The sequence below is a fragment of the Phyllobates terribilis genome, unplaced genomic scaffold, assembly GCF_046119375.1.
Source record: "Phyllobates terribilis strain yellow unplaced genomic scaffold, ASM4611937v1 Scaffold_183__1_contigs__length_3771566, whole genome shotgun sequence".
In the NCBI taxonomy this organism is placed as follows: Eukaryota; Metazoa; Chordata; class Amphibia; order Anura; family Dendrobatidae; genus Phyllobates; species Phyllobates terribilis.
Genome location: NW_027362943.1, coordinates 3,443,281 through 3,464,424, shown reverse-complemented (window position 1 = coordinate 3,464,424; position 21,144 = coordinate 3,443,281). Strand labels below are relative to the sequence as shown.

At 43.7% G+C, this 21,144-nt stretch overlaps 1 protein-coding gene and 1 pseudogene across 1 annotated transcript in view; both read right to left on the bottom strand.

Moving 5' to 3' along the window:
* Positions 1 to 21,144, bottom strand: part of LOC141212753 (uncharacterized) — a 229,092-nt gene that overhangs the window by 29,031 nt on the left and 178,917 nt on the right. The window lies entirely within an intron of this gene.
* The window catches only part of LOC141212724 (uncharacterized), an 83,402-nt pseudogene continuing 78,546 nt past the window's right edge, over positions 16,289 to 21,144 (bottom strand).

Below are 21,144 nucleotides of genomic sequence, written 5' to 3'. Positions count from 1 at the left end.
GTCGGGGTTCTGAAAGAACATGAGGCGCAGTTGGGCCCTGTGGGCGCTAGACAGCAGACCTTCTATGAATTGTTCTGTTAGCAGCTTATCGGTTTCCTGCACACTGCCAGGGTCAGTTTGTTGAATAGCCCTCAAGGCTTCCTGCAGATTTAGAGCATAGTCTCTGATGCTGTCCTGTGCCCGCTGCTTACATCCATAGAACCTCATTTTAATCTCAGCGGAGGTACGTGTATCAAAGGTACCCCGCAGCCGGGCCAGAATATCCTTCACAGTCCTTTTCTCCTCAGTGGGCCATGATTTTACCTCCCTTTGGGCTGCGCCAGTTAACTGCCCTGTCAATATGCTGACCTTCTGCTCCTCTGTCTGGGGGTAAACCTGGAGCAAACTGTATAGCCTTTCCTTAAAGTCAGTTAGGGCATGGGGCTCCCCTGAGTACTTGGGCAACCAGGCCGCTCCAGGGATGTAGGGCAAGGAAAAGGGCATCACCGCTGCTGCAGCTGCGTTGGTGGTAGTGGGCGCCTCTGTGTCCGACATCTTCCTCCCCCCTAGTTAAGCGTGGCCTACCTTCCGACGATCCTTTTCTGTAGGCCGCGGCTCCGCTGCTGCTGCTATGGACGAGGACCTGGCGTCGTGTCCTGATGACGTCAGCGTCGCTCTCTCTCCCTTCCAGGACCTTGCGCAGCCTCGGTGCGGTTTTGACGTCCACGCCCCTCTTCTTCCCGCGCAGCGTCCTGAAGATGGCGTCCGATGGCGGTAAGCAGCCGCGGATGGCGGGAAGACGGCAGAAGACGGCGGGAAACGGTCCAAGATGGCGTCCGATGGCGGGAATCGGCTCCGGATGGCGGGAAACGACTCCGGACGGCGGGAAACTTCGCCACAGGTAAGTTACAAAAGTCTTTTTCAGGCACGCAGTACCCCGTGGTTGCGGGCACGAAATCCTGCCGACTACGCCAAAGCTGACTCGCCCCCTGGGCCGTGGGGCACTCGGATCCGGGCAATAGGGGGAACGATGGGAGTAGTAGTGGCAACCCGGTTCCGTGGCTCAGGGTGGTCAGGCCTGTGGTAGTCCGTTATGTGCTGATGTTTATGTCCGACTACGCCACTCGTGGATTGCGGTTATTAGGAACCGCCGCTGCATGCAGACCGCTGGGGCTGATGAGGTGTGCAGCTAGGGTAGTGTGACTCCCCACGGGAAGAGTGCGGCCCCAGGGCAGTATAGTGGATGGTGGGAGTGATGGTAGTGAGAGTCCCAGTGCTGGTAGTGCTGGAGGAGCAAGGAGCACACAGACAACAGGTTGCAGTCCAGGGTCTTTACTAGAACAGGTAAACTGACCCACAAACAGTCCCAGCTAGGAGGGGACCTGGATGTCTGAGAGCAACGGGGAAATTGGCCCTGGTCAGGGTGAGGGTGTAGGCCTACCGTGCTTTCTTCGCTCCTTCTGGCTATCTCCTCCTGATAGGGTAACAGCCCACGTTTCCGAGCTTTCCGTGTATTCTCGCCTGTATGGCCTGCGACGTGGGTTCCTTTCTGCTCCCAGCCTTGTATGGCTTTACTGGTCCCTTCGGTTGTGGCAGGGCCTCCAGGCTTCTTAGGCCAAGGAATATACAGTCCCTTGCGGACTGGTTCTCTGCTGGGGGATGTGGAATCCTTCCAGCCTCAGACACCAAAGTCTGGTAAAGTCAGTCTCTGATTTGCCAAGACAGGCCTGCTTCGCCTCTTGTCTCTGGCTGGTGGCTCTCCTACTGCCACACTTCCTCTTAGGTGCAATCAACTTTCTGTCCCTGTTCCACTCTGGGACACGTCTCAGTGCTGAGACAGGCCATCCAGTTCTCTCTAACCCTGCCCCCAGTACCAGCTTTTATAGGGGCAGCCTGCTCTCCCTACTGGCCTGAGACAGGAGGCATTGCATGCTAATGTTCCCCTGACTAGAGAACCTCCCCCTTGCTCTCAGACACAGCTTTAATTACACTTGTGGCATCCAGGCCAGGGTGACACAACAACTCCTCCTGGCAGGGGAGAAAGAAATGGTAAATGGCATGGCTAAAATTTGCCTCAACATCCGTCCCTCTTTCTATTCTACTTGTACACACACGGCTCCGCTCCGTACACCTCGTACACGCGCGGCTCCGCTCTGTACACCTCGTACACGCGCGGCTCCGCTCCGTACGCCTAGCACAAGCGCGGCTCCGCTCCGTACGCCTCGCACACGCGCTGCTCCGCTCCGTACGTCTCGTACACGAGCTGCTCCGCACGCCTCGTACACACAATTTTGGGCAAAGTAGCAGTGTGTGGTACTCATTGTATTAGGCTCATTGTATTAGGCTGCATCTAGCCTGGAAAATAATTTTGGGCATAGTAGCAGTGTGTGGTACTCATTGTATTAGGCCATCTATACCAAGCTCCACCAGCTTTGAAATTAATAATAATTTTTAGCTGCATCTAGCCCGGAAAATAATTTTGGGCATAGTAGCAGTGTGTGGTACTCATTGTATTAGGCCATCTATACCAAGCTACACCTGCTTTGAAATTAATAATAATTTTTAGCTGCATCTAGCCCGGAAAATAATTTTGAGCCTGTAGCAGTGTGTGGTACTCATTCTATTAGGCCATCTATACCAAGCTCCACCACCTGTGTATGTAATAAAATTGTTTTACTGCTTCTAACCCAGCCAATCCTTTTGGGCTAGTACCACAGTTTGGCCACTCAGCTCTGCTCGGCTTCCATCCATCATTTTTTGTGCAAACAACTACAGAGTCGTCAATTAGTTAACCACCAAAATGAGTGGCAAAAGGCCTGCTGCTGGTGGAAAGGGGAACAGGCGTGTTGGGAAGGAAAAAAAAGGTTGTGTCCGTGGGGTAGGATTTAAAGCAACAGTAACATCTGCAGAAGAAAGACCATCTTCCAGCCAAACTAAGATGTCTACTTCTTTTCGTGGACAATGTGATCCAATCCCTTTCTTACGGCCACGCCCATCGCTACAAATTCCAGATGAGGCACAAAAACAGCAGGTGCTTCAACGGATATCAAGTGCTCCTTTAAGTGGGCTCTCCTCCACCTCAACTTCAACATCACAAATACTCCAGTCCTCAGAGGTGTCACCCCAATCGCACTTGCTTCCTCACAGCTCCCAAGTCTCCAGCTGCCCATCTGAGTATGGGGTAGCACAGATGGTTGAGTCTGCAGAGCGGTTTACTCATACTATAGCCTGGGAATCAGAGGTCTGCTCCAGAGCTTCTGTGAATCCAGACGAGGAATAGATCTGCATTGATGCCCAGAATCTTTATGAGTCAGGTCCAGGCCCAGATGAAGAAGGTTCTGAGCATAATGTAGACCCTTGTTCCCAAACTGTAACTCCTGTTGGTGGAGACAATGATGAAGACAATGATGAGACTCAAATACCTGATTGGAGTGACAACTTGTGTTTTCGGTCAGGGCAGGAAGAGGTTGCCTCTGAGGATGACGGGTGTGAGAACACACAGGGTGATGATGATGAGGTTGGAGATTCCACTTACTGTCAACCCACAGTCAGCCAGTCAATGAGGTCAGCAGAGGAGGTGGAGGAGGATGCTAGTGGTGACGAGGTTAGGTTGCGCCTTCCTGGACAGAGACGTAGTACTGGAAGCACGTCAACAACTGCATCCTCAAACACAACTGTGCCTCTGACCACAAGTCGTGGTGGCTCTTCAGGTCACATGGGCTCTAAGCCTTGCATAGCCTGGGCATTTTTTCAGATCGATAAGGATGACCCAACTCGTGTTATCTGTAACATTTGTCACCAAAAGCTAAGTAGAGGCCAAAAAATCCATAGTTTGAGTACTTCATGCATGAACCGTCACATGGATATGAAGCATAAGTTGCAGTGGGAAGCTCACTGTGCTACAATGCGGCCTAGCCGGCCGGGCCAACCACCGTCTGCCCCATCTTGTGCATCCGCGGCCTCTTCATCCTCCTGTGATTGGGGGGACAGCAGTCACACATGTTTTTGGATGCAGACCTGCCATCTCTTTACCCGCAACAGCGCCAGTGTGATTGGCAGGTCATCATTTCATTTTGAATTGAAACACCAGCTGGTGTTGAGCGCTCTCCGACATCGAGAGCACCACCTTTGGACCAAGGCAACCTAACTTTTCCACCTGCATCTTCCTCACAGACCGGCAGTTTGCCGGGGACACCCTACTCAACCCCGTCTAAGCACAACAGCCAGCCCTCGGTCCCTCAGATGTGGACAAGTAAAGGACTATTTCCTCCTAGCCATGAGAAAGCTAAGAGGTTGAATTTCACCATCTGTAAGCTCTTGGCTACACAAATGCTGCCGTTCCGTCTGGTGGACACAGAGGATTTTCGAGACCTTATGTCTGTCGCAGTGCCCCAGTACCAGATGCCCAATCGGCACTACTTCTCAAAGAAAGGTGTGCCTGCGCTCCACCAGCATGTCGCACACAACATCACTGCTTCTTTGAGAAACTCTGTGTGTGACAGGGTACATTTCACCACAGACACTTGGACGAATAGGCATGGACAGGGGCGTTACATGTCGCTGACTGGGCACTGGGTAACTATGGTGACACCAGGACAAGGGGCTGCTGTCCCCACAAGTTGTGCGTCAATCCTCTTTATCTCAAAGTTCCTCCACTGCTTCTGCCTCCTCAACCTCCTCTCGGTCCTCCACCTACACCCAAAGCCTGTCTGGTAATGCCATCCGCCTTCTAACTGCGCAGAAGGAATCCTGCACACCTCCTTACTATGCTGGCCGCAGGGCTCAACGTCATCAGGCGGTTTTTACTTTGAAATGTCTGGGAAATGTGAGTTACACAGCTGAGGAGTTGTGGTCAGCTCTGGAGAACCAGTTTCATGAATGGTTGTCTCCACTGGACCTGCAACCAGGGAAGGCCGTGTGCGACAATGCTGCAAACCTGGGTGCGGCCCTTCACCGGGGCAATGTCACACACGTGCCTTGTATGGCTCACGTGTTGAACCTGGTTGTCCAGCAATTTTTAGCCCACTATCCCGGACTAGATGGCCTTCTGCAGAGGGCACAGTCGCTGTGTGATCACTTCCGCCGTTCACATCCCGCAGCTCAGCGACTTACATCTCTACAGAAGTCGTTGGGCCTGCCACTTCACCGGCTGAAATGCGATGTGCTGACACGGTGGAATTCAACTCTGCACATGTTGCAGCGACTGTGGCAGCACCAACAAGCCCTGGTGCAATACGTTGTGATGTATAGCCTGGGCCAACGAGATCCAGAGGTGGGGCAAATCACACTGGAGGAGTGGTCTCAGATCAGAGACCTATGCACCCTTCTGCACAGTTTTGAAATGGCGATGAAGATGTTTAATGCTGACGAAGCCATTATCTGCATGACTATTCCGGTGATTTACATGCTGGAGCACATGTTAAACAGAATTCGGAGTCAGGTGGTGGGACAAGAGGAGGTGAAGGAAGTAGAGGAGGAGGAGTTGTATGCAGAAGGGCTAACATCTGCAAAGTTCAGACGGTCGGCAGCACCAAGGCGGCAGGCATGGGAGGGTGGGGGAGAGGGATTAACCAGGGCGCATGTTAGCAGCCAAACTGTTGAGGAAGGTCGAGGAGCCGAGGAAGAAGTGGAGGACGAACTGGCGATGGGCATGGAAGACTCATCAGATGAGGGAGACCTTGATCACATTTCTGTTGTGCGAGGTTGAGGGGAGAGGGCAGAGGAAGGAAGCATGATTCTTACCTCGCCACCAACACAACAGGGACTTAGTGGTCCTGGATGCGCAAGACACATGAGTGCCTTCTTGCTGCACTACCTGCAACATGACCCTCGGATTGTCAGAATTCAAAATAATCCTGACTACTGGGTTGTCACACTCTTAGATCCCCGGTACAAAAGTAAATTTGCAGAAATAATTCCTGCCATAGAAAGGGATTCACGCATGCAGGAGTATCAGCAGAGGCTGTTACAGAATCTTACATCTGCTTTTCCACAAAACACCAGTGGTGCACGCAGTGAATCTCACAGTTCTAACTTGCCAACCGTGGGACTGTCGAGTCTTCAGCACTCAAACCGTAACAGAAACACAGTATCTGCCGGTAACAGCAATTTTGTGCAATCATTTCACCACTTTTTTAGCCCATCCTTTGCTAGGCCACAGGAGACAAGAAGTCTGACACATAGTCAACGCCTAGAGACGATGGAAAAGGAGTATCTCCAAGTGAACATCGAAGCCATCACTGTGTCACTGGACCCTTGCTCATTTTGGGCTTCCAATCTGGAAAAATGGCCAGAGCTCACCACTCACACCTTGGAGATCTTGTCGTGCCCCGCAGCCAGCGTTCTCTCTGAACGTGTGTTCAGCGCTGCTGGTGGTGTGCTGACAGATAAGCGCACGCAGCTGTCCACTGAGAATGTAGACAGACTCACGTTCATAAAGATGAACAAATCATGGATCCGCAAGGACTTTTCTACCCCTGTGTCATCCTGGGGAGAGTAAAAGCTTGAGGATTTGGTAAAATCACCTCACCAACCGTTTTAAGCAATTCTGGGGCAATTGATGCCACTTAAGTGGTGTCTGTGCCACAATTTTTGGAAACAATGGAGACTCCTTTTGGAGTCCCCTTGCTGTGTTTTACGTGACGTTGGCATCGTCAATTCCAGGTGGGTTGGGTCACCCCCCCCCCCCTTTTTAACTGTAAGAAACTACATACACTATGGCTTGGGGTAACACAGATGGTTGAGTCTGAAGACCAGTTTACTCAGAGGTCTGCTCCAAAGCTTCAGTGTCTGCTAGTCAGCGTAGAATTTTTAACTGCATCTAGCCTAGGCAATACTTTGGGCGTAGTAGCCCAGCTGCGAAGCAAGCTGCACTGCCTGTGTATCTAATAAGAATTTTTAAATGCATCTAGCCTAGGCAGACTGTGAAGACCCCCAACCAAACCCAGATGGGTGAGGATCGGTCACAGCTTTATTAACTCTTTATACTCATTCCATTATAAAGGCATTTTATTTCTAAAATAATTCAGCTTGTTGCAGCATGCCCTGGGTCTCCACACCGGCAAGTTGGCCAACAAGTGTAACTCTCCAACATGTTCTTTCTATTTCCAGGCCACGGAGGATCCTGCGTACTCGTATGCAGGACTCTGACCCCCATCCATCACTCTTAACGCTTGTTCCACTCCGTCCTGGAGTCCTGACAGGAATATGTCCAGTCCAATATCCATTAAGTGAACACCGTCGGGCCGTATGAGGCCTGCTTTATCTCCTTCCAGTTGTCGGTGTTGTATCACTACACAGCCTCTGTCTCTTCTAAATTTTGCCATCCCAATATTTATTACCCGCCTTGTCCGTTCGATGGCCGTGATGTCTCGCGCACCTTGCCATACCGCTATCGGCACAATCTCTGACCATACTATAGTTAGTTTTGTGAAAAATTCTCTGAAGCGCTCAGTGTCTAGTTTCATTATTGCCATTAGTTATGCGCTCTTGTGATGACCTAGGTCGTTTCCCCTGGCCTGTATAACTAAGATGACCGGACCTCTTGCCTCTTTCCCTACCTTGATTACCTCCATTAGTACCCGTGGCCATAGCAGACCTCCAATACCTCTCCAGTTGAAATATGTGTTAAGAAACTAATTTCCTCCCGCCTGGGCGGACTTTCGCCCTTTTTCTGCCAAATATATATACGAGTGGCCTATCACCCACACTGTTGGCTTAGCATCACCTGTAAAAGAGACAAACCACGTTAGGATAACAAGTCCGATCTTATGTATCTCGCCAAACACGTGGATCGCCATCTCCCTATCCTCTGAACTTCCGTTTCTGACAGTCCTGCTCTTACTGCTTCCGTGGCCGCGCCTATGCGGAATGAGTGTGTCCCATAATCTTTGGGGTGGTTCCCTGCCGATGTTATGCATTTATTAAATATAGCTTGGAACTGGTATCTTGATAATGGCATTCCATCAATGTGTGATAGGAAGAAATTACTTTGTGATCTGATGGTTATATATGTTTTTACTATTGTTACCGAACTCAGTGTACCGTTTGTGGGTTGTAGAAGTACCCAAGTGCCCCTGCCCGCTGGAACTGTTTTCGATTGGCGTATGCGTAGAAGTATTGCATTATTGGCTATGACTACGTCCTGGTGTAATAAGCCTGCACTGGTGGTAATTTTGGATTGAGGGACTAATTCGCTTATGCATAGCGCCCCGAAGAAGGCGATCGCAAATGCAGTAGACAGTAGTGTTGCTTCAAATTGTGAGTGTCATGTTAATGGTGTTAGGGATATGATGTGAGAAATCAGTTTTAGAGACACGGAACGGGACGTCTACACTCGACTTGGCTGACCCCTTTTCCACCCTTTTATGGATTGTCTGATGATGAATCTCTTTGTCACATCTCCCCAATTCAGTAGTTGGAAGTGAAATGCTACTCCGGTCAGACACAGCTGCGCTGACGCCCCTGATATGCCCCTCATCATTAGCTGGTGGAGAAATTCTATGGTGACTTGTAATCTGGCTTGTTCACATTGGTCAACCCGTCTGCCTGCTACTAGTCGTGTCCACTCTTCCCATGCCTTACCGTATGCTTGCCACGTCGACGGGGCAACTGACGCTCTGATTAATGGCATCAACTATTCGCCACTAGATCCCATAGGGAGGGTGGGCAACTGTTGCCCGATGGGTGGGCGTTGGGGATAAGATCTGTGAAAATCTGCCAATTGAATTGTGATAAAGCGTTAGCAGCAGCTTTAGACCCCTCAGCATCGTGGCTAGCACGGACCCATACATTGTGTTTTAGGCACAGGAATGCTAGCCGGCGTAGTAGGCCTAGCACTGGGAGAGACGATGATGCCATCTTATTAATGCAGTGTGCTAGGCTGGTGTTTTTTGTTATGAAGCATATATTTTTGTTAGCCAGGCGTGCGCCCCATATTTCTATTGCTACCACTATTGGGAAGAAAAATTATTTTCCGGGCTAGATGCAGCTAAAAATTATTAGTAATTTCAAAGCTGGTGGAGCTTGGTATAGATGGCCTAATACAATGAGTACCACACACTACTACTATGCCCAAAATTATTTTCCAGGCAAGATGCAGCTAAAAATTATTAGTAATATGGAACTGGTGGGGATTAGTATAGATGGCCTAATAGCATGAGTACCACACACTGCTACTATGCCCAAAATTATTTTACAAGCAAGATGCAGCTAAAAAATATTATTAATTTCAAAGCTGGTGGAGCTTGGTATAGATGGCCTAATACAATGAGTACCACACACTGCTACTATGCCCAAAATTATTTTCCAGGCAAGATGCAGCTTAAAATTATTATTAATTTCAAAACTGGTGGAGCATGGTATAGATGGCCTAATACAATGAGTACCACACACTGCTACTATGCCCAAAATTATTTTCCAGGCAAGATGCAGCTAAAAATTATTAGTAATTTGAAAGCTGGTGGAGCTTAGTATAGATGGCCTAATAGAATGAGTACCACACACTGCTAATATGCCCAAAATTATTTTACAGGCAAGATGCAGCTAAAAATTATTATTAATTTCAAAGCTGGTGGAGCTTGGTATAGATGGCCTAATACAATGAGTACCACACACTGCTACAGGCCCAAAAGGTTTTACTTGGCTAGGTGCAGTAAAAAATTGGTATTCTATACACAGGTGGTATATCTTGCAACACAGATAGGCTACTCCACTGACTAACACACACTGCAAGAGGCTCAAAAGGATTTGCTTAGCTAGATTTAGCCAAATGCTGTGAAAAACACTTGCACAGCACTAAAACAGACCTGCCTGGTAAAAAGTGATAGGAACTGATGTAACCTAGCCCTCAAAAGGGCTGCAATTACAACTAGTCCTTACTCCCAACCTATCTGTCGATTTAAGTGCACAGACCTGCCTGCTAAAAGTGCTAGGAACTGCTGTAACCTAGCCCTTAAAAGGGCTGCAATTACAAACTAGTCCCTACTCCCTACACCTTTCTGTCTATTTAAGAGAAAATTTGCTTGCAATTCAGTTACACAATATAGCGCTAACAGCAGCAGCAGTGCCGTCTAACACTCAGCTGCAGCAGTGAGAAAATGGTGGCGACGGGGAAAATGGCTGGGTCTTATAGGGCAAGGACATGTGACATACACAGCCAATGACACATGCCCTTGTTTGTGTGAAAAAAAGCACTTTGCTCCGTGTGTGCGCTGCTGATAGGCTGACAGACTGCACCTCCCCACTGTAAATGCGGGAAAGAGAAAAAAAAATGGAGATCTTCATTATTCCTGCAGAGATCCATCCCCTGCCCCTCCCCCCGCCCACTGTACACTCAAACTGCGTATTAACATTGATTAACAGTATTACTGTGAAAAAATCCAGTTACGATTTTGGTGCACGAACAGTTATCGAACATAACCTCGAACAGCCGGATTTTTTTCAGATCGTTCGGGTTCGTCGAACGGCTCGAACACCGCCCAAAACAGCTCGAATTTGAGATTGGCGAACAGTTCGATTCGAACACCGCTGGGAGGAACAATTTAATGATCAAGACATTGGTGTTAAGATAAGAGAAGGTTGGGGAAAAACCTGTAAAGCAATAACTTATGAAATGTGGAGGGAAACCCAATTTAAGATCATTCATAAAGCAAGATCCGCCTTTGATCTCCCCAAAACGCACCTTAAACCTGATAGAATTACTTATTGTCCTAAATATAAAGCTCTTTCTATGGTCTTGTTACATGGACTTTTGCTGTATCCAGAATTATGCATCTGGGGGGCTATTCTAGATTGCATTAAAGAAATGTGGAACTTTAAAACACAACTCCCTCTTGTTTGTTTAAGATCCCCCATTATTATTATATGTTTTGGTTCTATTGGCAAAGCGTATGTTACTAGGTTGTTGGTTGGAACCTTCAATCCCGACTTTACAGGATTTTATCTCACAATTAAATCTATTATATCTAGAAAGAATAGACGCAGAAAAAAATAAACTCACGAGCAAATACTTTGTTAAATGGAAAAGTTTTATTGGAAAACACTGTAATCAAGAAGAAATCACATATTGTAACGTCGTTTGTTAACTCTGTTTGGTGTCACACTGAGACATTGAGAGGGTCCCTAGGAAAACTACAAGACCCAACAGATGATTCTGCAAATATTGTTTGATACATAAGAACCTATTGGGAAAAGTAATAGATATTAGAACACATAATGAGAAACCAACTTGCATAAAGGTGTGAAATGGTTAGACAAAGATTAATAATGAATAGCATGTAGATCAGGGAAAGGAAGGAGGATGAGAATAAGAACAAATTAGAAAGGAAGGATTGATCCATGTCACAACGTATGGCTGAAAGCTCAAGAATCAACAGCAAGACCCATTTGGATTGATTTCTTATTGTGTTTATGTTTGGATGTGTTTTGAATTATCTTTACAATAAAAACAATAAAATGTTTTAAAAAAATAATAATAATAAAACTATGGGAGGCCATGAAGGCCTATTGTAGAGGAACACTTATAAGAGATATTATTAGATACAAAGCTAAAACTAAATAATTCACACAAGATTTCCAAAATGGGGTGCAACAGGCTGAGGTGCAATACACCCTAAACCCATCAGCTGGTAATGGCCGGGAGTAAGAGGCAGCTCAGAGATTATTTCATGATCATCTTATCTCTAAGGCAGAAAACAAGCAGTTCTTTACAAAGAAAAATATTTTTAACAGGGGGAAAGTGTGGAGCATCTTCTTTATACCGTAGATAAATCACAGGAGGGTCCATCTTATGTCACGGAAAATAGAGACACCACAACAGGAAACAATAATGTGCTAAATGCCTTTCATACTTACTATTCTAATATTTATGAATCAAGATTTAGAGGAAATGAGGATGAACTTGGATTGTTTCTTGAGGATAAAAAATTACCTAAGTTTAAAGAGGAAAGTAGCTCCTAGGAAATCCACTGACAATGTCTGATCTTGAGGATGCATTACAGTCCCTTGCTAATGAAAAGGCACCCGGCTCTGATGGACTGTCATGAGTTTTTAAAAAAATATAAGGATCTCCTAATCCCTAAACTATGAGATACTTTTAATGAAGCATTAGAATAGGGTCACATACCAAAATCTACGAATGAGGCAATTGTAGTGATCCTTTTGAAACCAGGGAAAGACCTGCTGTCATATCGTCCCTTTTTTCTTCTATCGGTAGACACTAAAATTATTGCAAAGGCTCTGGCAAATAGATTGTTTCACATTATTACAGAGATTATTCATCAGGATCATAATTGCATGTGAAACAAGAGGAAAGAAGGAAAGAATGTATGCTATGCAAAGAATAATAACATGATTTTAGCAAGCAGCAAAAATGAAGTAACTATAAAAGTAATTATAGCATGGATATCGATATGTCCTTTACAGCGGAAGCTGGTAAGATTGTGTCAATATCCACCATGAAACGAGTACTGTATCAACATGGGCTGAAAGGCCACTCTGCCAGGAAGACGCCATTACTCCAAAAGAAACATAAAAAAGGCAGATTAATGTTTGCAAATGCACACAGGAACACAGACCTTAATTTTTGGAGACATGTCCTGTGGTCTGATGAAACTAAAATTGAACTTTTTGGACATAATGACCATTGTTGCGTTTGGAAGAAAAAGGAAGAAGCTTGGATGCCTAAGAACACCATCCCAACTGTGAAACACGAGGGTGTCAGCATCATGTTGTTGGTTTGTTTTGCTGCAGGAGGGACTGGTGCACTTCATAAAATAGATGGCATCATGAGAAAAGAACATTATGTAGCAATACTGAAGCAACATCTGAAACATCAGCCAGGAAGTTAAAGCTTGGGCGGAAATGGGTCTTCCAAATGGACAATGACCGAAAGCATACTGCCAAAATGGTAACAAAGTGGCTTAAGGATAGCAAAGTCAATGTTTTGGAGTGGCCATCACAAAGCCCTGATCTCAATCCTATTGAAGATTTATGAGCAAAGCTGAAAAAGCAGGTACGAGCATGGTGACCTATAAACCTGGATCACTTACACCAGTTTTGTCAGGAGGAATGGGCCCAAATTCCGACCAACTATTGTGAGAAGCTTGTGGAAGGATATCCCAAACGTTTGACCCAAGTCATTCAGTTTAAGGCTAAGTGCCCACAATGCAGAAATGCTGCAAATTTTTTCCGCATCTCCCTAGCAGGAAAAATGCATGTGAATTTTACATGCATTTTTCCTGTCAGGTAGAAGCGTTTGTCAAGAGTTTTTGTATGCATTTCTGCATGCGGGTTATCAAGCGCTTTTCCAAGAGATTTTAGCATCACTTGGAAAGTGCTTGACAACTTGGTCACACTATATAAATCCATGCAACCGGCATGGATTTATATAGTGTGACCAAGTTAATAGTTAAAAAAAAGAATAAAAATGGTAAAAAATAAAAAACAAACATTATACTTACCTTCCGATGGCCCCCGGTCTTTCCTCCGATGCGTCCGGTATCTTGTACAGTTCGCAATGGTGTAAAAGGACCTGCGGTGACATCATTTAGTCATGTGACAGGTCACACGACCGCTGACGTCAGCGGTCGCGTGACCTGTCACATGACTAAATGACATCACCGCAGGTCCTTTTACACCATTGCGAGCCGTACAACTGACCGGACGCATTGTACAGGAGACCGGGGGCCATCGGAAGGTAAACATAATATTTATTTTTTATTTTAAATTCTTTTTTTAACAGGTACTATGGTACCTGGGTTAGGAGGAGAGTCTCATCTTCTCCAGACCCGGGTACCATCCGCACATTGAATTGCTTAAGATCCGCATGTGCACATGTAGTGATGCGAGTAGTAAGCGATTCAATGCAAGTCAATGGCGGCAATTACGCTGCGTGTCCGCAAAATTAATGGATATGGTGTGTATTTTTCCGCAATGATAATGGGGACCATGGGGCACGTATTACCAAGCATTTTGTAAGCGTTTTCGCTGTGGAAATTCCGCTGCAAAAATGCTTGAAAAACACATATTAGGCACGCAGCCTAAGGGCAATGTTACCAAATACTAATGAAATGTATGTAAACTTTTGACTTTGCAGTAAGTAATAAAAATGCCATAAAACATTCTATCTCTCTCATTATTCTGGCATTTGGCAAATATTATAAATTATGGTAATCCTAATTGACCTAAAACCGGAAAGGTTTATTCTGATTTCATGTCAGATATTGAGAAAAACCTGCAGATGTGTCTTATTATATAGTGTATGGAAACTTCTGGTTTCTACTGTAGGTGATATCCAGACGTCTACTGATCCTATTCTGAACATTATTGGAGAGTTTGGTGAATGGTCAGGACTGTCCATTAATCGGGATAAGTCGGTTATTCTACCATTTGAGGATATCCCTAATTCCAGCATATTAGAACATACACGAATACAAACGGCTGAGAAATTCTAATACCTTGGTATAAGTATAACAATAAGATCTCCGGATTACATTGTACTGAATCTATATCTTCTTCTGGAAAAGTATAAAAAGAAAATCGATGTGTGGTGCAGATTACCATTATCAGCTGTAGGAAGAGGGAACTTATTAAAAATGATATTGATGCCCCAACTCTCATACATTCTGCATAATGCCCCTATTTGGATCCATAATTCCCATTTTCAGAAAATTCATAGCAAGTTTCATTCTCTTATATGGAAAAATAAATCATCTAGGATAAAATGTGAATAACTACAAAGTGACAAGGAATCTGGTGGATTGGCGATTCCTAATGCACTAATATATTATATTGTAGCACAATTGTCACATTTGGGTGGGTGGCAAAGCGCTGCAAACCCAAATAGTATTAAGGAGTTAATTACCTCAGGACACCGTGGAATATTCCTATTCATATAGTGGAACTGAATGACCTCGCACACAAGAAATCACTATACCCTACACTTGCTCTACTCTACAAGGTCTGGGATAGGGGTAAAGATATAATGGAAATAGGAGACTGCAATGAATCTACACCTATATGGTTTAATAATAAATATGCTGAGTTCTGTAAATTAGAGGGATTTTGGAGTTTGGTGGATAAAGGAATATATACGATATAAAACGTTATCTGAAGGGAAACTTAAGTCCTTTGATCAATTAAAGGGGGGATTTGGGTTGACAAATAAACAATTCTATACATCTCTACAGTTTCGGCATTCATTTAATGCACAATCAAGATGGACTCCCTTTTGGGTAGAAAATAATACTTTTGTTAAGTTGGTATTAGAGAAGGGAAATACTAAGGGTCGTATTTCTGATATTTTATTGAGTCCTTCTTGATAATTATTTAACAATATTTCCTTCTCCAGCTAGACAAAAATGGATGGAGATAAAGGTCCAATTTCTGAGGATCAATGGAGAGCGGTATTAGAACTGGTTCCCCAATTATCTTTACATGAGGGGCAGAGATTTTCCCAGATCATATTAATACATAGGAAATATAAGACGCCTAGATTCCTATGTAACATAGGATACCGGACTGCTGCTGAACGTCCAGGATGTAACATGGATGCTGCGGGCCTATTACATCCGCTATGGGAATGCCGGGAGTTAGGTAAATACTGGAAAGGAGTTCTGTCTATTATAAAGAGGGTATATAAAATAGATATTCAACCAGACCCAAAAAATGTCTATTAGGTATATTAGAGGATGATATGGAATTTAACCCAATTTCAATAGGGATTTCACGTATTTTATTTCAAGCTAGGAAACATATTGCATCCAAATGGATTAACCCCTTATCTCCAGAAATTAGTGAAGTCAAAAATAGGATAAATAATATTATCAGATTAGAAAAAGGGGTATGTAAAAAACTAAACTCCGTGAATACATTTAAGAAAACATGGGGCTTATGGTTGGATACACCTGGAATGTCATCAAGGGGGTTATTGTTGGAGAGACAATGACTTATGGAAGAAGGGCAGTATTGGCGAGGTCTAATGTTTCATTGTAATGTGTATTGGAATTCCTTAACATGTGGTATGGGTAATATAGCACACCTATATGTGTATAGGATTATAATGTTTATTACAATATTATGGTTATATAAGAGATTTCAAGACTGTGGAATGTTAATTGTAAGATATAGTAACTGCAAGTTATCAGATGGTAATGGGCAAGCTGAAAGGATATATAGGAGAGATGCATGTATGTGATCCCTATGGTATGTTATTTTATTATTGTATGCACTGGTTTCTTGTTTTATAAAAAAACAAAAAAAACAACTAATGAATAAATCTCAATAAAAATGTATTGGATTAAAAATAAGATTAGAAAAAAGGCTTCTACCCTGTGTGGGTTCTCTGGTGCCTAATCAAATTGGATTTCTGGTTAAAACATTTCCCACAATCTGAACATGAAAAAGGCTTCTCCCCTGTGTGGGTTCTCTGGTGCTTAACCAAATCCGATTCATGGGTAAAACATTTCCCACATTCTGAACATGAAAAGGGCTTCTCCCCTGTGTGGGTTCTCTGGTGCGTAACCAAAGCTGATTTAAGGTTAAAACATTTCCCACATTCTGAACATGAAAAGGGCTTCTCCCCTGTGTGGGTTCTCTGGTGCGTAACCAAAACTGATTTATGGTTAAAATATTTCCCACATTCTGAACAAAAAAAAGGCTTCTCCCCTGTGTGGGTTCTCTGGTGCTTAATCAAACCTGATTTCTTGTTAAAATATTTCCCACATTCTGAACAGGAAAAGGGCTTCTCCCCTATGTGGGTGCTCTTGTGTCTATCAAGAATCATTTTACGATTAAAACATTTCCCACATTCTGAACAGGAAAAGGGCTTCTCGCCTGTGTGGGTGCTCTTGTGTCTATCAAGAATCATTTTACGATTAAAACATTTCCCACATTCTGAACAGGAAAAGGGCTTCTCGCCTGTGTGGGTTCTCTGGTGGTTATCAAGATGCTCTTTCCGGTTAAAACATTTCCCACATTCTGAACAGGAAAAGGGCTTCTCGCCTGTGTGGGTTCTCTGGTGGTTATCAAGATGCTCTTTCCGGTTAAAACATTTCCCACATTCTGAACAGGAAAAGGGCTTCTCCCCTGTGTGGGTTCTCTGGTGGTTATCAAGATGGTCTTTCCGATTAAAATATTTCCCACATTCTGAACATGAAAAAGGCTTCTCCTCTGTGTGGGTTCTCTGGTGATCAACAAAAACTGATTTCTGGTTAAAATATTTTCCACAATTGGAACAAAAAAATCTATTGTCCGCTGTTTGTATTTTTTGAGGTTTAAGAATAGACTTTTCGAGGGTAAAACTATTTCCATTTTCTGAACATAAAAATGATTTCTTTGCTTTAGGAGCAGTTAGTTTTTTAATGCTTATTTTATTTTCATTTTCCTTAGTAGTTGGCAATGAATCAGAAGATAGGACCTGTTTCATAGGATCAGATGATTGATGTTTGCTGTGAAGGGATGATGGTATATCTGGAGTAATGGCATTCACTTCAATTGTATCATGTGGGATCTCAAGATCATCCAATTTAAAAATCTCCTGTCCCTCTGATCTCCTGGTACAGTCATCTGCTCAGAAAAAAAAAACAATTATTAATTTTGAATAAAATGTCCTTGAAATTTATGTTTTTGAACATTTCTACTTAAAATGTCTAAACAAACACATCCCTGGGCTACATGCTAGTCCAGGAAAATGAAGAAATATTTGCTCAAGTTTAAAAATCAATTTTATTAGACACAAATCTAAAAAATAGAGAAATATTTAAAATATTTTAAATATTCCTCTATTTTTTAGATTTGCGTCTAATAAAATTGATTTTTAAACTTGAGCATATATTTCTTCATTTTCCTGGACTAGCATGTAGCCCAGGGATGTGTTTGTTTAGATTGATTTAGAAGTGGTATGCTATCTTTATTTATTTTTCTATGGGATTCTTGTGTTAATTGTACTTAAAATGTCTGTAGAAATGGCAAGTTATTGACAGAATGACAGTTCACAGTCTAATAGAAAACCTCATAGGATGAACCAGTAGAGCGTGGTGTCCAACTGTTCATTCTGCCTCCAAAATATGGAATAAGAAGCCATCAAAAAATGTTATGTAGGCAAAAATGATACCAATAAAAACTTCTACTCATCCTACAAAAAACAAGCCCCCCACTCAGGTCCATCATCTGTCAGTGGAAAAACAGAGGTTTCCACTTTATTAGTGGCTCAAAGGCACTTGAGAATCAACATGGCTTCCATAAACCAATCCAGCAATATCTTCTTTTCCGAAGCCAAATCTCCCCCTCACTTCTGAGCCTTGCAGTGCGCCCAAAACACATTTAGCATCCATGTATTTGGCATTACTATAGTGAGAAGAACCCACTTAATTTAAGGTGTTTGTGTATCCTGGAGCACAATCTGAGCACTATGTGTTGGGTAATAAAATGGCCAATATGCAATTTTTACTCTCCAACATCCAGGGCTAATTTTCGGAAAATGCCTGTGTAGTCAAAATAATCAATACTCCTATAGATTAATTCACTGAGAATTGTAATTTCCAAAATGAAGTCACTTTATGGGGATTTCTACTGCTCTGGTTTTCTGACATTTTGTCATATTAGGGCTTCTGCAAATGGTTTGTCCCATCTCCTCTGGGATCTGATCCTGTGAATCGGCTTCTGTCACCAGGAGTCGCCTTATTCATTCTGCAGGCGGCGCTGGTAATGGGAGTAATTAGAGTATGGGGCTCGGTGGCTCTTGGCAATCTAAACTATCTTAAGGGACAATATTTTCCGGCAGATGAGTTTCAAGAAGAAATATTAGGCATTCAAAGAGAACTTTTTATAATAGTGCAGAGATGAGGTGTCTTAAATTTAGAGCTTGGGCATTTGGAAGAGGCAATGGAGATCTTTTTGAAAGGCTACCAGGGAGTTACAGAGTCACATAAGTGAGGAAGGCCGATCCCACTACAATGAAGCTATCATACTGAATGAACTGGTAAAAAAAAAAAAAAGAATATAAAAACATGTAACATCCCCAACAACAACGTATGTATGAAGGGAGAAATCCAACACTAAACCGGAGTTGCACTCATTTATGGTGGAGCATTGGAGCTACTATGAATTCTGACCAGCAGAGTATAGAAAGTATTAGTGCTCCCTGTTTCAGGAGAGATTGTGTAGTAATCTGAATTCCTTAGGATTGAAAACATAATGGAATTTATGACGTGGAGTGAATCCATGAAACCAGGGCTGGAGCCAACACATCTCCTGCAGGCGGGAATAAATGTATATTACAGCCATCAGCCACGCACAGCTTAGAGATATATCATGGCACAGGTGTAATGTTTTTAGTGTAGCTTATCGCAATCCTGTTTGAAGTTAGTTGGTTGAAAAGAAAAAGAAAAGTCAAGATAAAGGGAAACTCTGCTGTTATTGTACAGTGTCTTGTAAGGACCATATGAGCACATTCAGCAGCACAGAAGGGCGAGAAGGTAGATTCATCCAATAAGATATCATTGTTCTAGGAAGCCAACACCATCATTACCCTCCGCTTTCTCTTACAGGCCCATCGTAATATTTTTCTTCAAGTGATTTTCTAACTTGTCAGCACATTCTACGTACGCTGTCATTTGGCTTTGTAGTTTACAGATATGGGCAGGTAACGGTCAGCGTCTTCTAATCCTAGGGAGTAGGTGGATCCTCCAGGTTGTAAGTTCTATAGAAAAGGTCTTTCACAATTTCACAAAGTAATTTGAACATTTTCGGACAGAGGAGAATGTTGTGGTCGAGCGGCAAAATGGTGATCCACGATTGTGATACGGCCGGACTACACCACCGATAAAGCAGCCACAGCCGGTGACTGAGAAGAATCTGTGAGTTCACTGCATTTAGTGGTTACGACTCACCTGGGTAGTCATATGTAGGAATCTCCTCTTTACACCGCTCATCACCCATCACATATGTCTCTGTAGTATTAATATGGGTCTGATCTTCACTCTGGAACAAATATTATAGAAATAAGATGGAGAAGTCCCATCTATGATCAGCTCTAATCCCGTCATCTCCACTGTTCTCATTACACAAATATAAATATTTGTGGATAAAACAAGACTGAGCACAAGACCTTTACAGCCGTCTACACATTGTAGGGGAGATCTCATGACACCTTCTCTCCATCTACCTGATGATCCTGAGGAACATTGGGATCTTCTTGTTTACAGGCCTGTGGAAGAAGAGGACGGGGACATCTCTCTGGTGTTGTCCTCTTACTGGATCGATCTGGAGGAAACACATACAGGGACTGAATTATTTTCATACGGATAATTGTAAGCTGCGTGTATTTAGTCCTGTCTATTACCTGGTGATGTGAGGGGCTGGGGAATCTTCATCATGACGTCCCTGTACAGATCTTTGTGTCCTTGTAAATACTCCCACTCCTCCATGGAGAAATAGACGGCGACATCCTGACACCGTATAGGAACCTGACACATACATTGATACCGTCATCTCCACAATCCCTTCATAGCGTTACTGTATAATGTCCCAGCATTCCCAGTAATGTCACCTCTCCAATCAGAAGCTCAATCATCTTGTAGGTGAGTTCTAGGATCTTCTGGTCATTGATGTCCTCATGTATCAAGGGGTGAGGTGGAGGCCCCGTGATTAGTCTCAGGGGTTTTCCCCATCCCTCAGACACAGGGTCCTGACAGCACTCACTAGAGGTCTTCTTCACTACTGTGTAATCCTGGTTAAGGAAAGACACATTAATAAATCTCACAACAGACATTTCCAGAGTCCTCACCTCTCCAGTTCTGTTCATCTGTTATTCCCATAGATAAGAATGATTAAATGTGATGTCATCAGAATCTCTCACCTCTCCAGTAAGCCGGAAGAGGATCTCTAGGGTGAGGTGTAATATCCTCGCCGCCATCTTGTCCCTGTCCATATCCATCTTTGATGGATAAATCAGGAAAATTTTCTTATATGGAAGATCTCCACTGAGAGGATCCGGTGTTGTAGAGACCTGAATGAGGAGATGATGAGCCGATGGAACATCATAAAAATCCTGTTGGTATAATACAACTATTGGACATAATGAGGGGAAACATATAAGATTTATGATTTTACAGTATTTAGTTTTTTCTTTACATCTAGTAATAAAACCTTTATATTTTAGGCCAC